This window comes from Siphateles boraxobius, unplaced genomic scaffold (genome assembly GCF_051911475.1).
Source record: "Siphateles boraxobius isolate OS27281-9 unplaced genomic scaffold, OSU_SipBor_1 48, whole genome shotgun sequence".
In the NCBI taxonomy this organism is placed as follows: Eukaryota; Metazoa; Chordata; class Actinopteri; order Cypriniformes; family Leuciscidae; genus Siphateles; species Siphateles boraxobius.
In genome coordinates, this window is record NW_027509119.1 from 9,048,857 (window position 1) to 9,066,278 (window position 17,422).

The 17,422-nt window shown below is 41.4% G+C and overlaps 1 long non-coding RNA gene across 1 annotated transcript; it reads right to left on the reverse strand.

Annotated features, from left to right (window-relative positions):
• Positions 1-9,849: 9,849 nt before the first annotated feature.
• On the reverse strand, positions 9,850-14,461 carry LOC143710862 (uncharacterized). The gene is made up of 2 exons (XR_013194664.1): positions 14,362-14,461; positions 9,850-10,136 (listed from the first exon to the last, which is right to left on the reverse strand). It is a non-coding gene; the product is annotated as an uncharacterized LOC143710862 (long non-coding RNA).
• Between the last annotated feature and the right edge of the window lie 2,961 nt (positions 14,462-17,422).

Below are 17,422 nucleotides of genomic sequence, written 5' to 3' on the forward strand. Positions count from 1 at the left end.
CTGCAGGTAAGCAACAGTAATTTGTAGTTAGTTTGAACTACAGAACTTAAAGAGTTCCCTCTTTTCGTTTATTTTCCGCAGATTGAAATGGTTAAAATCTGTTTTCGCGCAGGCGCAGTGAGGGAAAAAACACTGAGTTTAGGGCAATCGGTTCGTAGCTCTGCTTCAACTGTGTGCGATATAGTCACGAGGAGCGACCAAAATTTCTGACATGCCAGAAATTCATCCGACCATCCGAATGCCGATCGGGAGAGGTTAATCGCCTCTCGTTTCCCCTTGTATACTGCACGCACGAACACTGCACGACAAACGACGCAGGAAGAAGCTGAAAATCGGCCCGACCCGAAAAAGAGTCACACGAGTCACAATTCGGCTCACAATCGGACGAAAAGATTCCTGAGGCTTTTAAAAACTCCCAGCCTGTTTCATTACTCAAAACCGCAATCATGGGTAAGACTGCCGACCTGACTGCTGTCCAGAAGGCCATCATTGACACAGAAAGACACAGAAAGAAATTTCTGAACAAATAGGCTGTTCCCAGAGTGCTGTATCAAGGCACCTCAGTGGGAAGTCTGTGGGAAGGAAAAAGTGTGGCAAAAAACGCTGCACAACGAGAAGAGGTGACCGGACCCTGAGGAAGATTGTGGAGAAGGACCGATTCCAGACCTTGGGGGACCTGCGGAAGCAGTGGACTGAGTCAGGAGTAGAAACATCCAGAGCCACCGTGCACTGGCGTATGCAGGAAATGGGCTACAGGTGCCGCATTACCCAGGTCAAGCCACTTTTGAACCAGAAACAGCGGCAGAAGCGCCTGACCTGGGCTACAGAGAAGCAGCACTGGACTGTTGCTCAGTTTTGCATGTCATTCGGAAATCAAGGTGCCAGAGTCTGGAGGAAGACTGGGGAGAAGGAAATGCCAAAATGCCTGAAGTCCAGTGTCAAGTACCCACAGTCAGTGATGGTCTGGGGTGCCATGTCAGCTGCTGGTGTTGGTGCACTGTGTTTTATCATCAAGGGCAGGGCCAATGCAGCTAGCTAGCTAGATTTTGGAGCACTTCGTGCTTCCATCTGCTGAAAAGCTTTATGGAGATGAAGATTTCATTTTTCAGCACGACCTGGCACCTGCTCACAGTGCCAAAACCACTGGTAAATGGTTTACTGACCATGGTATTACTGTGCTCAATTGGCCTGCCAACTCTCCTGACCTGAACCCCATAGAGAATCTGTGGGATATTGAGAAGAGAAAGTTGAGAGACGCAAGACCCAACACTCTGGATGAGCTTAAGGCCGCTATCGAAGCATCCTGGGCCTCCATAACACCTCAGCAGTGCCACAGGCTGATTGCCTCCATGCCACGCCGCATTGAAGCAGTCATTTCTGCAAAAGGATTCCCGACCAAGTATTGACTATTGTGTGCATAACTGAACATAATTATTTGAAGGTTGACTTTTTTTTTTGTATTAAAAACACTTCTTTTATTGGTTGGATGAAATATGCTAATTTTTTGAGACAGGAATTTTGGGTTTTCATGAGCTGTATGCCAAAATCATCAGTATTAAAACAATAAAACACCTGAAATATTTCAGTTGGTGTGCAATGAATCTAAAATATATGAAAGTTTAATTTTTATCATTACATTATGGAAAATAATGAACTTTATCACAATATGCTAATTTTTTGAGAAGGACCTGTATATATATATACACACACATATAGGCCTACATATATAAAGTTTGTCTACTGCATTAGATTAAACTGAGAAGGGTCATAGGACTTGCATATTGTTGTCCTTCTGTTAGTTTAACTCCTTTTATTGTTCTCATTTGTAAGTCGCTTTGGATAAAAGCGTCTGCTAAATGAATAAATGTAAACACACATTATTCCAATGAAAAATAAAGTGTTCGTAAAGTGTTTGCCCCATCTCTGAATCAAATTTTATTTTCACCTGACATCATCAAAGTTGCTTATGTTTCAACCAATTGGTGGTGGCAGTGTTTTTATTGGGGAGAAGTCAGATTTAATTATAGACTATCCGTGTTTAGATTTGTTCCACTATTTTCAATTTTCTGAAAAAAAAAGAAAAAAATCCTACTTTTTGAAACTCCTCCTACCCCTTTTATTCAACCTTCACAACATTTTATGCACAGACTATGTTGGCAAAAAGTTATAATAATTTTCATAAATAATTTTTTTATACAGTACGTTGAAGCATTGTGAAGATAAGTGCAAATTAATTGGTCTAGAGTTGCACATTTTAATTAATTGACCTATCTTATATATTTATTCATATTTTTATGTTTTCCACAAAAACACTTGAGGTGAAGAAGAGAGCTTTTTTACCCCAAAAAATTTATGGGAAAAATATTCCACTGTTAGAACATAAGGTTTACAATGTTTCCCTCTCTACTGCATTTCATGTCACAGCTCAGGATAGTTGCTAGTAAAGTGGATGAGATGAATATGAATGTTAACAGACGGCTTACACCATGTGTTATAGAAGTTCTTGGTAGTCCTCCACAATTGACTGCCAACTATGGTATTGTAACATTGGCTTTATGGATCGCACAAAGATAAAGTCAAATCCAAAATGAACAGTCTTTATTTATAAACAAAACGAACACACACGAGATTTCAGGAGCAAAACTATCCAAGACAAACGATATAAGTGTAACCAAGAACTGACAATGAGCAAAGGAAACACAGGGTTATATATACAGGGATAAAACAAAGGAAAACAAACTAGACACAACTGAAACTAATGGTTAACAATGGAAACAACTTAGGACATAATCAGTAGCTCTGTCACGACACACACGGGAGATAGACAGCAGATCCAAGTGCAGTAAAGATGTTTTAATGGGTAATCCGTAAAGCGTAAATCCAGTCCAGGCAAAGGTCAAATACCGTGTAAACAATCCAAATACAAAAATAACAAAACATAAGGAACAATCAGGAACAGACCAAGAAGTGTCAGACATAACAACGACTCCGTAACACATACTGACACAGACATGGAATATATACACACACAGATCTAACAAGACTAACAATGAACAGCTGGGACAATGATTACAGGGAACAGCTGAGTGTAATGAACAGTGATAAGTGAAGGACAGAATGCTGAGAATTGTAGTCAATGTGAAGGACACCGTGAAAACGAGGATCCCTAGTGACACCAGGGGACACCAGACGCTGTGACATAACCCCCCCCTCTACGGAGCGGCTACCAGACGCTCCACGACAACAAAACACAAGGGTTCAGGAGGGAGGTGGAATGGTGGAGGATCAGGGGGAGGGATGGTGGGCCAGGTCCATGGAAGGGAACCGAAACAGGGGGTGATGGTTTAGCCGGGGACCAGGGCGAAACAGAGAGTCCATCAACTGGGCAGGCCGGAGAAGACAGTCCATCGGGCGGCCAGGGCGGTGAAGACCCCTCGGGCGGCCAGGGCGGTGAAGACCCCTCGGGCGGCCAGGGCGGTGAAGACCCCTCGGGCGGCCAGGGCGGTGTAGACCCCTCGGGCGGCCAGGGCGGTGAAGACCCCTCGGGCGGCCAGAGCGGTGACTCAGGCACAGGAACAGCAGACAACCGCTCAGGAACAGCAGACACCGGCTCAGGAACAGCAGACACCGGCTCAGGAACAGCAGACACCGGCTCAGGAACAGAAGACACCGGCTCAGGTACAGAAGACACCGGCTCAGGTACAGCAGACACCGGCTCAGGTACAGCAGACACCGGCTCAGGTACAGCAGACACCGGCTCAGGTACAGCAGACACCGGCTCAGGAACAGACACAAGAACTGTAACAGTTACAAGAACAGACACAAACACAGAAACAAACACTGGCTCTGGTTCTGGAACAGGCGCTGGCTCTGGAACAGACCTTGGCTCCAGCTCTGGAACAGGCCTTGGCTCTGCCTCCGGCTCTGGAACAGGCACTGGCTCTGCCTCCGGCTCTGGAACAGCAGACACTGGCTCCGGCCCTGGAACAGACACTGGCACAGACTCTGGAATAGCGAACACAGGCATGTCCAGGATCCGAGCCAAACGCTCCAGATAGTTGCTCGGTATTCCCCCGGCTGCGAGCATGGATCTCTCCTGATCTGTCTCTGGCTTCTTGACCATGGCAGGACAGATGACGGGTAGTTCTGGGATGGTCTCTGGGATAACAGCGAACTGCACTAGGACAGCCTCTGACACCACCGAATGCTGTACAGGGACGGCCTCCGAAATGACTGCGTGTTGCACAGGGACGGCCTCCAAAACGCCCGCGCACTGCACAGGGATGACCTCCGAAACGGCCGCATGCTGTACAGGGACAGCCTCTGAAATGACCGCATGCTGCACAAGGACGGCCTCCAAAACGATCGAACGCTGCACAGGAACGGCCTCTGAAATGACCGCATGCTGTGCAGAGACGACCACCGGGGCGTTTGGGAGATAAGAGGCCCTTCTCCTCCTCCTCCTTCCTTGATGGCGAGGTGCAGCTTCAGTGCCAGACGGGACCAGCGGTGAGGACTCCAGACCGGATGAGACCAGCGACGACGATCTTGTGCTGGGCGGAACCAGCTGCAAAGATCTTGTACAGGGCGGAATCAGCGGCGAGGATCTCGTGCTGGGCCAGTCCGGCGGCTGCGGACCAGAAAAATTGTTAGGCGGAGGACGGTGTCGTGGAACTTGTCGACCACCTCCTCCCCTGCAACCTCCCCGAGTTCCGGAAAACCTTGCCAGCCGTGTGCCCAGAAACGAGTCAACATTTCTGCTGGAAGACTTCGCTGAAGTTTTAGCTGCTGCTGCTTCCTCAGTTAGCTGGGCCCATAAGGCAAAACATTGGTGAATATTTAGTTGGGGCGCTTCCTCCCCAACCTGCAACCCTCCTTTCTGCGGCCCCCTTTCTTCCCCATATACGGAAGAAGGATTACAGAAACCCGAACTGCTGGATCTGTTCATAAGGACGGAGTCGTTCTGTCACGACACACACGGGAGATAGACAGCAGATCCAAGTGCAGTAAAGATGTTTTAATGGGTAATCCGTAAAGCGTAAATCCAGTCCAGGCAAAGGTCAAATACCGTGTAAACAATCCAAATACAAAAATAACAAAACATAAGGAACAATCAGGAACAGACCAAGAAGTGTCAGACATAACAACGACTCCGTAACACATACTGACACAGACATGGAATATATACACACACAGATCTAACAAGACTAACAATGAACAGCTGGGACAATGATTACAGGGAACAGCTGAGTGTAATGAACAGTGATAAGTGAAGGACAGAATGCTGGGAATTGTAGTCAATGTGAAGGACACCGTGAAAACGAGGATCCCTAGTGACACCCGGGGAAACACAAACCAGACACTGTGACAAGCCTAGGAAACTAACATTGACTGGAAACAGGAAAACAAGAACAAAACCAAATTATAATAAAGAAACTAACATACTCCTGACATAACAAGAAGTCAGGGAGGAGCTAATAGAGGGAGGATCCAAATGACAACCCAGAGCACCACCAGAATGAAGGCCCATGGCAGAACCGATGCTGGGAGGAGCCAGAGACCAGCAGTGGAGCAAGGAGTGTTGGAGACCCTGGTGGAGCCAAGGAGACAGAGATCGGGTGACACCGTAGGGTCTGGAAGCCAAAGGCAGAGCCGAGGTGATGAGCAGCCAAGGTGGAGCCAGGATGCCGGAGGACTGAGGCGGAGCCACTGGGACTGAGGGGGTGATGGGACAAAGTGTTACCGAAGCCCGGAAGTCCGTGGCGTAGGCAGAGCAACAACTGCCAAAGTGGAGCCGGAGGGACAATGGAGACTGGTGGAGCCGAGAGAGGGAGGAGCCAAGGTGTAGCCGACTGGTTGATGTACCAAGGTGGAGTGATGGGCTTGGCGGCCCGAGGTGGAGACAGGAGATCCATGTGCCAGGGAGGAGACAGAGAGCGGATGACACCATAGTTCCTGGAAGCCAAGGCAGAGTCGTGGTGACAAGCAGCCAGGGTGGAGCTAGGAAGCTGGAGGACTGAGCCAAAGCCAGTGGGACTGAGGGGATGGAGGGACAAAGTGTTACCGAAAGCCCAGAAGTCCTTGGCGTAGGCAAAGCAACAACTGACCAAGGTGGAGCCGGAGGGACGAGTAAGCTTGATGAAGCCAAGGGAGGAGCCGAGCTAGAGCCGACTGGTTGATGGACCAAGGTGGAGTGATGGACTTGGCGGCCCGAGGCAGAGACAGTGGATTCATGTGCCAAGGTTGAGCTGGAGACTGGAAGGCCCGTGGTGGATCCGAGCAGCAATGTGGAGTTAACAGAGGAGGAACCGAGATACTGAAGGGAGCCAGGGAGGTGGGCGGGACCATAGGAGACACAGGAGGCTTGGAGGCTAACAACATGGTAAATCCTCTTCTACTTTCTCATCAAATAATACAGAGGCCAGGCTCAGCTCACCCTCAGCGACGGGAGTGTAGGCGGGGCTTCACTCCATTTCCTTATACTCCACGAGCACACCCACTGGGACGAACGATGTTGCCGGCTCATACACCTGGTCAGACTTTCCATTGGGCTCAGGCCACGAGGTGATGATAGGCTCAGGCACTGAGGCGGGCTCGGGCTCTGTTTCTGCAGTGGGCTCTGGCATAGCCTCTGTGCAGGGTGTGGGAGGTGGCCTGCTGGGCTCTGGGTCTGGATTGGGGCTGGTGACGTCTCCATCTGCACCGCAGATGGTGAATGACGATCCACAACTCAACAGCACACACTCCACATAGGCTTCAATTCGAGGGCTTGATTTTTCTGTTCTAAGCAGAGCAATCGGACAACGGATAAATCTATATTTCCTTATTCTTTTAAATCCTTTCTTGGGTCAGTTCTTCTTTAACGGTGGCTGAATCCATTGCACAAAGACAAAGGGGAATCCAAAATAAATGCAGATTTCGGGAGCAAATCTATCCAACACAAACCACATTAAGTGTAACCAATAACTGACAATGAGCAAAGGAAACACAAGGCTATGAATACAGGGAGAAAACAAAGGAAACCAGATACAGTTGAAACTAATGGGTAATATGGAAACAAACCAGGGCATAATCAGTAGATTAGGAAACTAACAATGCCTTGGAACAAGAAAACAGGAACAAACAAAACTAGAACACAAAGAAAATAACTTTTAACAGGTGTATGGAACGTCCAGTTTTCACCATTCAATCAATTTCCGATTTAGAACAGGACAATTTTACAGAAATGAAATGGTTTGCTGGTTTTCTTTCATGTTGACTTCAGGTCAGATTTTGTTTGTCTGTCTCATTCATTGACATTTTGGATGCAGTTTAAAAAACACACAACATTATAGCATCTGCTTTTATAAGAAGTGTGCTGAAAGACGACTGCGTTCTTAGTAAACAGCATCCATCTCGTCCTCTTCAGCCGGAATCCCTGCCAAGGAGGTATCAGGAACAACCGGAGAACACACTCACACACCAAGCGCACGTGAGACCCTCTGTGCCTTTGCAATGGGCGGGCAGAGGACGACTGGGTCATTACAATTATCACCAGCTATTTTAAGCAGAACGCAGGCCAGGTGAAGGATGCCAACTAGCATTTTCTCAGCATTGTTGTTTAATTCAATGGCAGCTTTAAAAGGCAATAAATCTTACAGGCTTTGGGGAGTGAGGATATGCAAGGAGGGTGAGAATGTGTTTTGGAGAGCATGTGTGTGTGTGTGTGTGTGTGTGTGTGTGTGTGTGTGTGTGTGTGTGTGTGTGTGTGTGTGTGTGTGTGTGTGTGTGTGTGTGTTGTGTGTGTGTGTGTGTGTGTGTGTGTGTGTGTGTGTGTGTGTGTGTGTGTGTGTGTGTGTGTGTGTGTGTGTGTGTGTGTGTCTGCATAGGCCAGTATGCATTTGTTTGTTTTCTCTAAAAGTGTGAGACACAACAAAGCTAAGGTCGGTGACTTGAGATTTGTTGAGGTCACTTGAGGGGATAAGGTTAAGTGCTTAAGGTGTGAGGTTACTGACCTGTGTTAAGTGACTGGTCAATCAATATTAAAAGTCAAGAGGCACACAAATGGATTTATACATCAAAAGGGACTCTCTCTATACAGTAGAGGAGGTGTGTGATTGAGTTTGTCCAAATTAACCTCCTATTTAACCCTGTAAAGTCTACTGTATATATATACAGTAGACACATTTGTTAGACACATTTATATTTGTTACACAAATTTATAAGGCCTCTAAATTATCAATGTTATCAAAACGTAAGCCTAAGTCAACATAAGAATTACTTGAATATTGTTTATAATATAGTTAATAATATTTCAAGATGAAAACAGGACAATTAAACTTTGGTTTACTTGACTATTGTAACGGTCATCAGCTGGAGTGCCCTTGAGAGTCTCCCTCGATTGCCCTTGAGAGTCTGATGTGGAGTGCCCTTGAGCCCTAAAACACAATGCAATATTCAAATTATGAGAAAAAAACGATTATCACGATTTTCTGTATCTTGTTCTGTTTAGTTTCATGGTCATGATCCGTTTAGTTTTTCCTGTCACCATTTTTCGTTTTCGTTAATAATTTCATTCGGTTGATCATTCCTTCTCTGTATTTAAAGGGATATTTCACCCAAAAATGAAAATTAGCCCATGATTTACTCACCCTGAAGCCATCCTAGGTGTATATGACATTCTTCTTTCAGACAAATACAATCGGAGATATATTAAAAAATTTCCTGGCTCTTCCAAGCTTGATAATGAGAGTGAATGGCTGTTTGACTTTGGAAGTCCATTAAAGCGCATCTATTCATGATTAAAGTGCTCGACACGGATCTGGGGGTTAATAAAGGTCTTCGGAAGTGAAGCCATGCGTTTGTGTAAGAAAAATATTTCAAATTTTATCTACTAAAATAATTAGCTTCCAGCAGACGGCCATAGGCATCGATTTACGACAGAAGAGTAACCCTTGAACGTGACGCACTCTCGCGGCATCTGCTGTAAAAAGCTGTATAAGGCTCCTAGATCACTCAATTTTCCACAGCTCACTTTTTTTTTTGTCTACTGAAGTTTCTTGGTAAGAATTTTTTTAATATAATCTGCATACATAACAGTATGGATCGAGCAAAGTGAAAATAAATCACTTCTTTACAAGTGACAATCAACCATTTAAGCTTGAACCTTGCAGGTCTTCCACTTGCAAATCAGGGAATGTGGGAATTTTATAACTAGAGGCGGGTGGGGGGTAGCTTTGAAAGCATTGAAAGAACATGTATTTGAGAAAAAATGAAACAACACCGGATTTGCAGTCAGCCAAGGATAGAAGGGCTGCTGGGAAATAGCAGTGTAAAACTTATAAAGCCCATTTCAGCCTTCAACAGATAATGTGTTCCACTGGCGGCCCCTCAAAGGATGAGGGATTTTCAGACTCATTCTAACCCAGGACTCATTTAGAACTTATTAAACTCATTACTGACCCAATTGTACATATTTAACATTTGTGGGTCCGTTTCCACTTCATGACAGAGAGACGAGGCTGAAACTAGGGAGCTTTACAATACCTATAAAAAACTGCTGAAGCATGCAGATAAGCCCCAAATGGCAGCAATTTATCACGCGATCATGCCAATTAAGTGGTGAACTTGAACAGGCCGCTTTCTACTGGGTCTGGAAATGAGTCTATAGAAGGTGAAACCTTAACTAAGATCCACTCGACAACAACAGGATTTAAAATCCTGTTTGAAAATAACTTGGGTAATATGATTATATTTGTGTGGATAAACCATTTGATGAATAAGCGGAAATTTGATACTGGAGTAATTCAAGGCATGATGTGTAAATTATGCGAATACCCTTGTGGAAAACTGAGTACTAGGAACATAACACTGGGATCATGAGGCTTTATTGACTCCAAGGCTTTATAGGCCGCCACATGACACTTACATACACAATTAGATCTGCTGTCCAATTGTAAAAGCTGTTCCAAATGAACAGATTTGTGTTTTCACAACACAAACTAGGAACTTGGAACATGTCTCGTAATTCAACTGTGCGCTGAAATCTGTTGGAACAGAAAGTGCGGTGTCCTCACTGTCTTTGGATGGCTTTAAAACATGAGGGGAGAGAGGAAACAGATTGGTAGCCTTAGGTATGTGAAGGCAGGCCCATTCCCCTTGAGAGATGGATTAAGAGAGAGAGAAAATGAATTATTGCACTTTAAATAGCCTTTTGGCTTTCTTTGTCCCATCCTATTTCATTTTCCAAATGATGGCTTGGCTTGAATGATATTCAGTTCAAACCTCCCTACTTATCAACCATGTTACGCTTTTTTGGAAGTTAATTTTTCACCATATTACAGTCAACAAAAGTAAAAATTTAAAGTTAACAAAATTAGAAGTAGTTCTAACAAAATTATAACTAGTTACTTGAATTATGCAGGACTGAAATTGACATTTTTGCTAAATTAGACATAGTAGTTTGCCTAATTTAGCAAAAATTTCCATTTCTGTCTTGCATGGTTCAAATAACTAGTTATAATTGCGAATCTATGCATAATGTTGGTGCTATTAAAAGATTCAAACAGCACTATAAATTAAATAACACATTCAAGCGGTTACACTTTCTTTCAAGATGTCCGTGTTACAGTGTAATTATACATTTAAGTACTAAGTAATAACAACTAACTATTTACTCACTTTAGAGTTAAGGTTAGGATTAGGGTGTGCCTTAGGGTCAGCTACATGTAATTATGCCTAATTTATAGTAACTGCAGTTGCACTTTGTTTTACAGTATGCACAACTTACATGTACTTACAGTGTACTTACCAAAGAAGGTACTGGGTAATATAAGGTAACTACATGGGTTAAGGCTAGGTTTAGGGGTAGGTTCAGGGTTAGTACCTAGTTATTGCAATAGCTATAATAATTACATAGTCTTGTATGTAAATGGGGAACAGGACTGTAAAATACAGTGCTACTGTAATTACTAGTAACTTTATGTGATGTGTAACAAGGACAATGTAAAAAAAGAAGGGTTACCAAAAAAGCTGTAAATATTATTCCAGTCTAAAATATAGCACAGTCATCCATCTGACCATATGTCACATAGAAACCAATTGGAGAAATGGCTGAATAACATACTGCATTATCACTCTGAGATGTAGCCCACAAGTTTTAACAAAACAACTGTAGGTGTTGAAATTATTTCTGTTATTCTGGGTTTCATTAAGATTTCTTGTACTAAAATGAGATTTATTTTAATCTAAAAGCTGAAATAATGTGGTTTGAAATATTTCTGTATTTGTAAGTTCTGTGGATAAAACTTTTAAGCACAGGAGTATGAACAAGATTTAAATAGCGGCCTGAATATTTCTAGATTATTCACACAGTCTGTAAACTCAGCCATTGATCAATGTCAGTGAATCATTTTTGAATAGTATGACTCACAATGCAATTTTGCATGGTTTAAATGTATCCTAATTTGAAACAAAGCTCTGAATGTGTCATAAGTAGACACAAATATCTTTATGGCCTGTGCTGATCAGGGTTTGTTACAGTAACTAAAAACTAAAACGATTAAACACATTCTTGTTAATTGAAATAAAGCTAAACTAAAATAAAATATAAATATTAGTGTAATGTGTATGTTCTGTTTTATGGTCATTGAGTTTTTGGTTTTCCCTGTCTGGCTGCCCTTCTGTGTTCATTCTTGTCCGTAACCATAGTAGACGTTTATCGAGTGCTCTCAAAATGCACCGCAATAACTAGTGTACAACCGGTGTGCGCTCAACGGCTAGAGAATACCCATAATGCACTGTGATGCTCATGGCAAATGAATGCCTGCTTCTCGCTATAAGATGGCGCTGCAGCTGAATCATCCATCCATCCACTTTCCAAACCACTGTTCAAATGTGGCTACAGCGTAATATCATTCAGGTTTAAATTGTTTAATTAAGGAATAAATGCTAGTTTCCATGGCAGAGTTCAAGATAAATCCATTCATTACTACTGGAGCTGCCAGTTTGCTAATTTCAAATGATTGTTAAACAGCGAACACAAACTATGAAAAAGCGGCAGCCCTTTCGGCACACTAAGAATTCACTCACTCCTTCAAGTGAACTATATTAGTAGAGTAATGTAGGGAATAGTGAATGAGTGTATAGGGGGTGATTTCGAAAACAACCCTGGTCTCATTGGTTGTTAATTAGCTCTACATCTGTTCCGTTTTACCTTGATTTCTCTGTCTGAGTATTTAATTTAAAATTAGACTCTGTTACGTGTAGTGTTTGGTTGTGAGTTTTACCCTGGTTATCTCCAGCATGTTCCCTTATTGGATGAATGATTAACGACTGTTTTTGTGATTCTTTGTGCTTTACAGCCTCGCGTAACAATTAGATGAAAACTGAAAATTACAAAATGGAAATAAAAACAAAAACTAAACTAAAGCTTAAACGTTAATGAAACCTACATTTTTATTTATTTTTAAAGTCCTGGTGTGAGTGAGTGGAGGCGGGGCTAATTTGCATATTCAAAGAACCGCATATACTAAATGAGGCAAGGGTGTAGAATTACATTAAAGCTATTTTAACGCATGAAGATTTTTTCTTCAAGGAAAAATCTTTTAAATATGTCATTTTGGTGATCAAATGTGAGTTTTAAGGGATAAAATGATTGACTACAGGGGAACTTTATTTTATTTTATACTTTTATTTTATTAATAAAAAACTATAATATATAAATAATACTAAACCAACACTGGTGCTATTAACAATAATAAAAATACATTTTAATAAACTAAAATCATGTGTAATAAATTATCAAAATGTATGATCAATTAAAATTCAGCCATGCTACCTAACCTGAAATACACCAGAAATCTGGAAAGAGCATAGGCTACTGTGAATCCACGTTCTATGGAGGCTGTAAGATGGCTCCAAAAAGAGTACATTTATAAAGCCTTGCTTTCACACCTTTAAATGGACCTGCAGCCAGGGGATTAACACCTGAGCTGAGCCCACATATGAAACCAGTTTGGGGAGTTTGGGCTTTGGTCAAGGGTTGACATAACATAACTCATGCCTTTGGCTGGTTGGTAACACTGCAGAAGGGGGGAAGGGAGATCAAGATGAATGACCAGCAGGACACTGCTCCTCTATCATCATTTTATCATGTGTTTGTGTGGCAGTGTTTGTGAGAGAGATAGACTAAGGTTTTATTGCACGTGGGGGTTGAAACAGATGGATATGGAAGATATGGGAGTCTTAATAATGACAAAGCAGAGCGAATATGAGTTGTTATATTCTTGTATCTGAACAATTTTCACACAATCATCTGCACCTATATGGAATTTGTAATTCATTTGCATTTGAAGTAGCACATTTATTTATTGTGTTCAGACATCTCTGTAAACTGAATGTTTGCATGGCTACTGATTTGGGGATCTTTTTGGAAAGACTATACTTTAAATGTAACCATTAAAGGCCCATTCACACCAAGAATAATAACTACAAACAAAAATAACGATAATTATATTAGCATCATACTAACTGAAGATAACGTTCAGTTTATTATTTAAAACCGCCCTTTTAAATTATTAAGCTCTTTAAAGTTGGTAGATATGGAAGCTCATTACCGCAGCAATTAAAGTAAACCATAATTAAGACATGAAATCTTAATTATGACATTAAAAATGTTGAAGAAATTGTGAGATACTAAGATACTAAGTCATAATTGTAAGTCTAAATTTTGACATTAATAGAAAAAATGGTTTCACTTTATTTTGATGGTCCCTTTAACACTGTTGACTATAAATATCGTTGCACCTACATGTACATGTCTATTAACTCTCATTAGAGTGTTTGTAAAGTACTAGTAGGGTTAGAATAAGTTGACATGTAGTTGTAAAGTTACTTATAGTCAGTAGAATGTCTGTTGGAGGAGCATCACAATAAAGAGTTTGCAGATATGAAGAAGATAGTCCACTAATACTCTAATGACTGCTAGTTGACATGTAGTGGCAAAGTTACTTATAGTTAACAGAATGTTCAAAAGGGACCATCACAATAAAGTGTTACTGAAAATATAAGACTCGTTAAAAACTCTTTATTATCACATACATGTCGGAATTAAGACAAAAACTCATATTTGTGGCAAAGAAAGTTATAATATGACAAATGTTGCCTTTTAATGTCATAATGCAGAGTTATAATTATGTAGAGTTTATCAGATGTTTTCGTTTTTTATCTCATAATTTTGACTTGATTATAAATTAAATTTGGCATGATTATAATAGACTCATTCATGTCATAACTAAGATTTACCAAAGCATGTGCTTTTTTTTCCTTATGTGGTATAAATGGGCCAAACAATTGAGTATACAGGTAAGGGAATTGACTTACTGGTAGAGAAGAGGCTCACTGGTAGAGAAGAATGTCGTTGGGGAATAGTGGACATAGCAGAAACATTAGTGATAAGCATTAAGGTGAGTAGTTTGCAGATCTTGTCATAGACCAGACAATAACTGAATATGAAGATTGTGCTCGTATAGTGCTAGATGGATAGTGATTGTTGTCAGGTGTGGGTGATGGCTGAATGAGTCCAGGTGAGAACAAGGAGGGATGCTGGGAAATGTCTAGAGTGCACATGTGACAATATGATGGAAGAATGTTTCTGAAAAAGTTAAAAATATAATAAAAATGTAATTGCAACTTAATTTTTTTCTATAATTGACTTTTATAATTGAAAATGTGACTTCATATATATATTGGACATTGTTTATCTCAATTTATCCTCACACTTACCTTTCCATGTTTACGTCTATAGCATACATAGCTGCAAAGAAAGTGGAAAAAATTAAGCTAAATAAATAAATATTTTATGTAAAAAAAAATTTTTTTTGCATGTACAGTATTCTTCTGAATTCATTAGTATGTACCAAAGTGAAAAGTGGCTATGCATAATAAAAGAAAAACACCCTCCAACAATACGTCTTCTACGACAGATGTTAGAAGGGATTGTGAAATATTTTTGTTATCAGTTTGTCACCATTTATTGCAACTCTGCAACACTTAATGTAATAATGTGAAGGGAGTCCAATCTAGATGGACAAACACAAGAAATGACGTGTGACTTTATACCCACCACAACTTAACTTCAAGCTTCCAGACACATCCACGTACCTTCCTGGCCAGCGGTGATGAAAATGGGTTTAGGGCGCCCCATCCTGTGTTTCTGCTGCTGTTCACTGAGCACCTGTCGATAACTAATCCTGACCTTTCCCATCCGCAAAATTGAAAATAAGAATAAAATAAAATAGATGGCGGATGCTATCAAGGGGAGCACAGTGCTGGCGGAGGAAATGGTGTTACTAATGGATTTAGAGGTGGAAAAAGAAATGTATATATATATGTGATGGCCCTTCATGGGCCAGCCCTTTCACCCCTGGGCAAGCTTCTTCCACACACCACAAGATCTCATTCCTTCCTTCGCCCAACCACATAACCTAATCCCTGATTCTAGGGAAAGAGAGAAGAGTGTGTGCATTTCTGTCAGAACCACTATCGTCAAAGATGATTAACAATTAGCATACAGTTAGGATTGGCGGTATGGTTCTGTTCTGGGCAAGAACTCCCTGTGCATCCATGCAGCCTAGCATGGATAAGAGCAGGAAGTGCAGAACAGAACAGAACCAGCATAAATTTATTGCAGATATCATTAATGTTCTTAATGACATTAATTTATTGTGACAACATAAATCAAGATAAATGACAATCTGATTTGGACTATCAGAAGGCCAAATCCTGACTGTGGACGAGAGGAGGAGCTGGGGAAGGAGGGGGGATACCTTATATAGGAATGCTGTGTAAGGTGTCATTTTCCATAGATGTAGATAGCCACTAAAGGTCTCGATACACTCATGGCGAAGTTCTTTTTCGTTTTTTCGCTTAGGGGTAAAAAGAAGTTCAAAATATGTGACCAGCAGTATACTGTTAGCAAACAGACTTTAGTCCACACTGCTGAGAGCGGTGTTTAGATGAACAAGTAAATATGTGCTATGCGCTTTCCTTTCAATAACAAAATAAAAGCAAAACAGTTAAAATTGGACATGAATGCCCTCTCAAGCCGTATTTATGACTGGATAATTTTGATACCCAAGTTCCAGAGTTGGGAGTGCCATAAAATTTAAACCTGGCGAGAGGAGAACGATTGCTGCTGTGACTGCTATTCTTTACTAGTTTTGTCTTGTCGTTAAAATAGTGCATATTTATATATGAATAACTATTTGAAGAGTATTTTATGTTTTATACATATGTTTAGCCTGTATTTGACCGAAATCATCTGCAAGCTGATGATCTAGATAGCGCGGTGAATGTTTATATGGTTGTCAATGAATAAGACGCTAAATATAATTTTGCCTTTAATAAGAGTTTCCCAATAAATCTGCAAGATTAAACCTGGTGTTCTTCCATAATTCCTGTTATTTCCCGACAACAAAGCTATTGAATGCGACAATCTCGTAATCTAGACTTCAGTAGTGGGAAGTAGGACATTTTTGATTGCATGTGAAGGCTCTCTTATGGCTATCTTGTCAGTTATGACACTGTATTCCAAAATAATGGATACTAGAGTCATAATTATGGGATAAGTCAAAATTATGATAGGCTATAAAAAGTTAAAATTATGAGATAAAATGTCATAAATTATGCCAAAATTATGAGATACTAATTGTGGGATATAAGTCAGAATTATGACATATGTCGAAATTATGAGATATAAAGACATAATGGCCATTTCTGGGCCAGACCTTTCACCCCTTGGTAGGGTTTCTTCACACACACCGCAAGTTCTTATTCTTTCCTTCGCCCAACCACATAAACTAATTCCTGTTTCTAGAGAAAGGGAGAGTGTCTCAGTGCCTCTTTCACACACACACACACACACACACACACACACACACACACACACACACACACACACACACACACACACACACACACACACACACACACACACACACACACAACTTCAAGTTGGCAGCATCTTGAGGAAATCCTTGTCAGCCAGTATTGAGGGAGGGTCAGATGAGAGTTTGTCATACTATTTGTGCTGAATTGGGTGTCCTATGCAGAATGTGATGAGTATCTACCTGCGCTTCCACTTGCATGTTCACAGATTGCTGGGAGTGAGCGTCTGTCCTCATTTGGCTCCGAGCCAGTCATACCTGTTAGAGCTGGAAATTACTTTCTCGTCTGTGCCACAAGCATCTCCATGCATCAAGAACACTCTGCATACATTTGGGTAATATTATGCCAGAACCTGTGGTGAAGATGGGATATTGTATAGAAAGCTATGAAAACTGAGCCTCAAGATTGCCAGTCCGTCTCTTTTAGGGCTGCATCTGTTTCTTTCTAAATATTGAGGACGTCTTTGCAAATTTGTGGCTATTATGTTTCAAAGTGA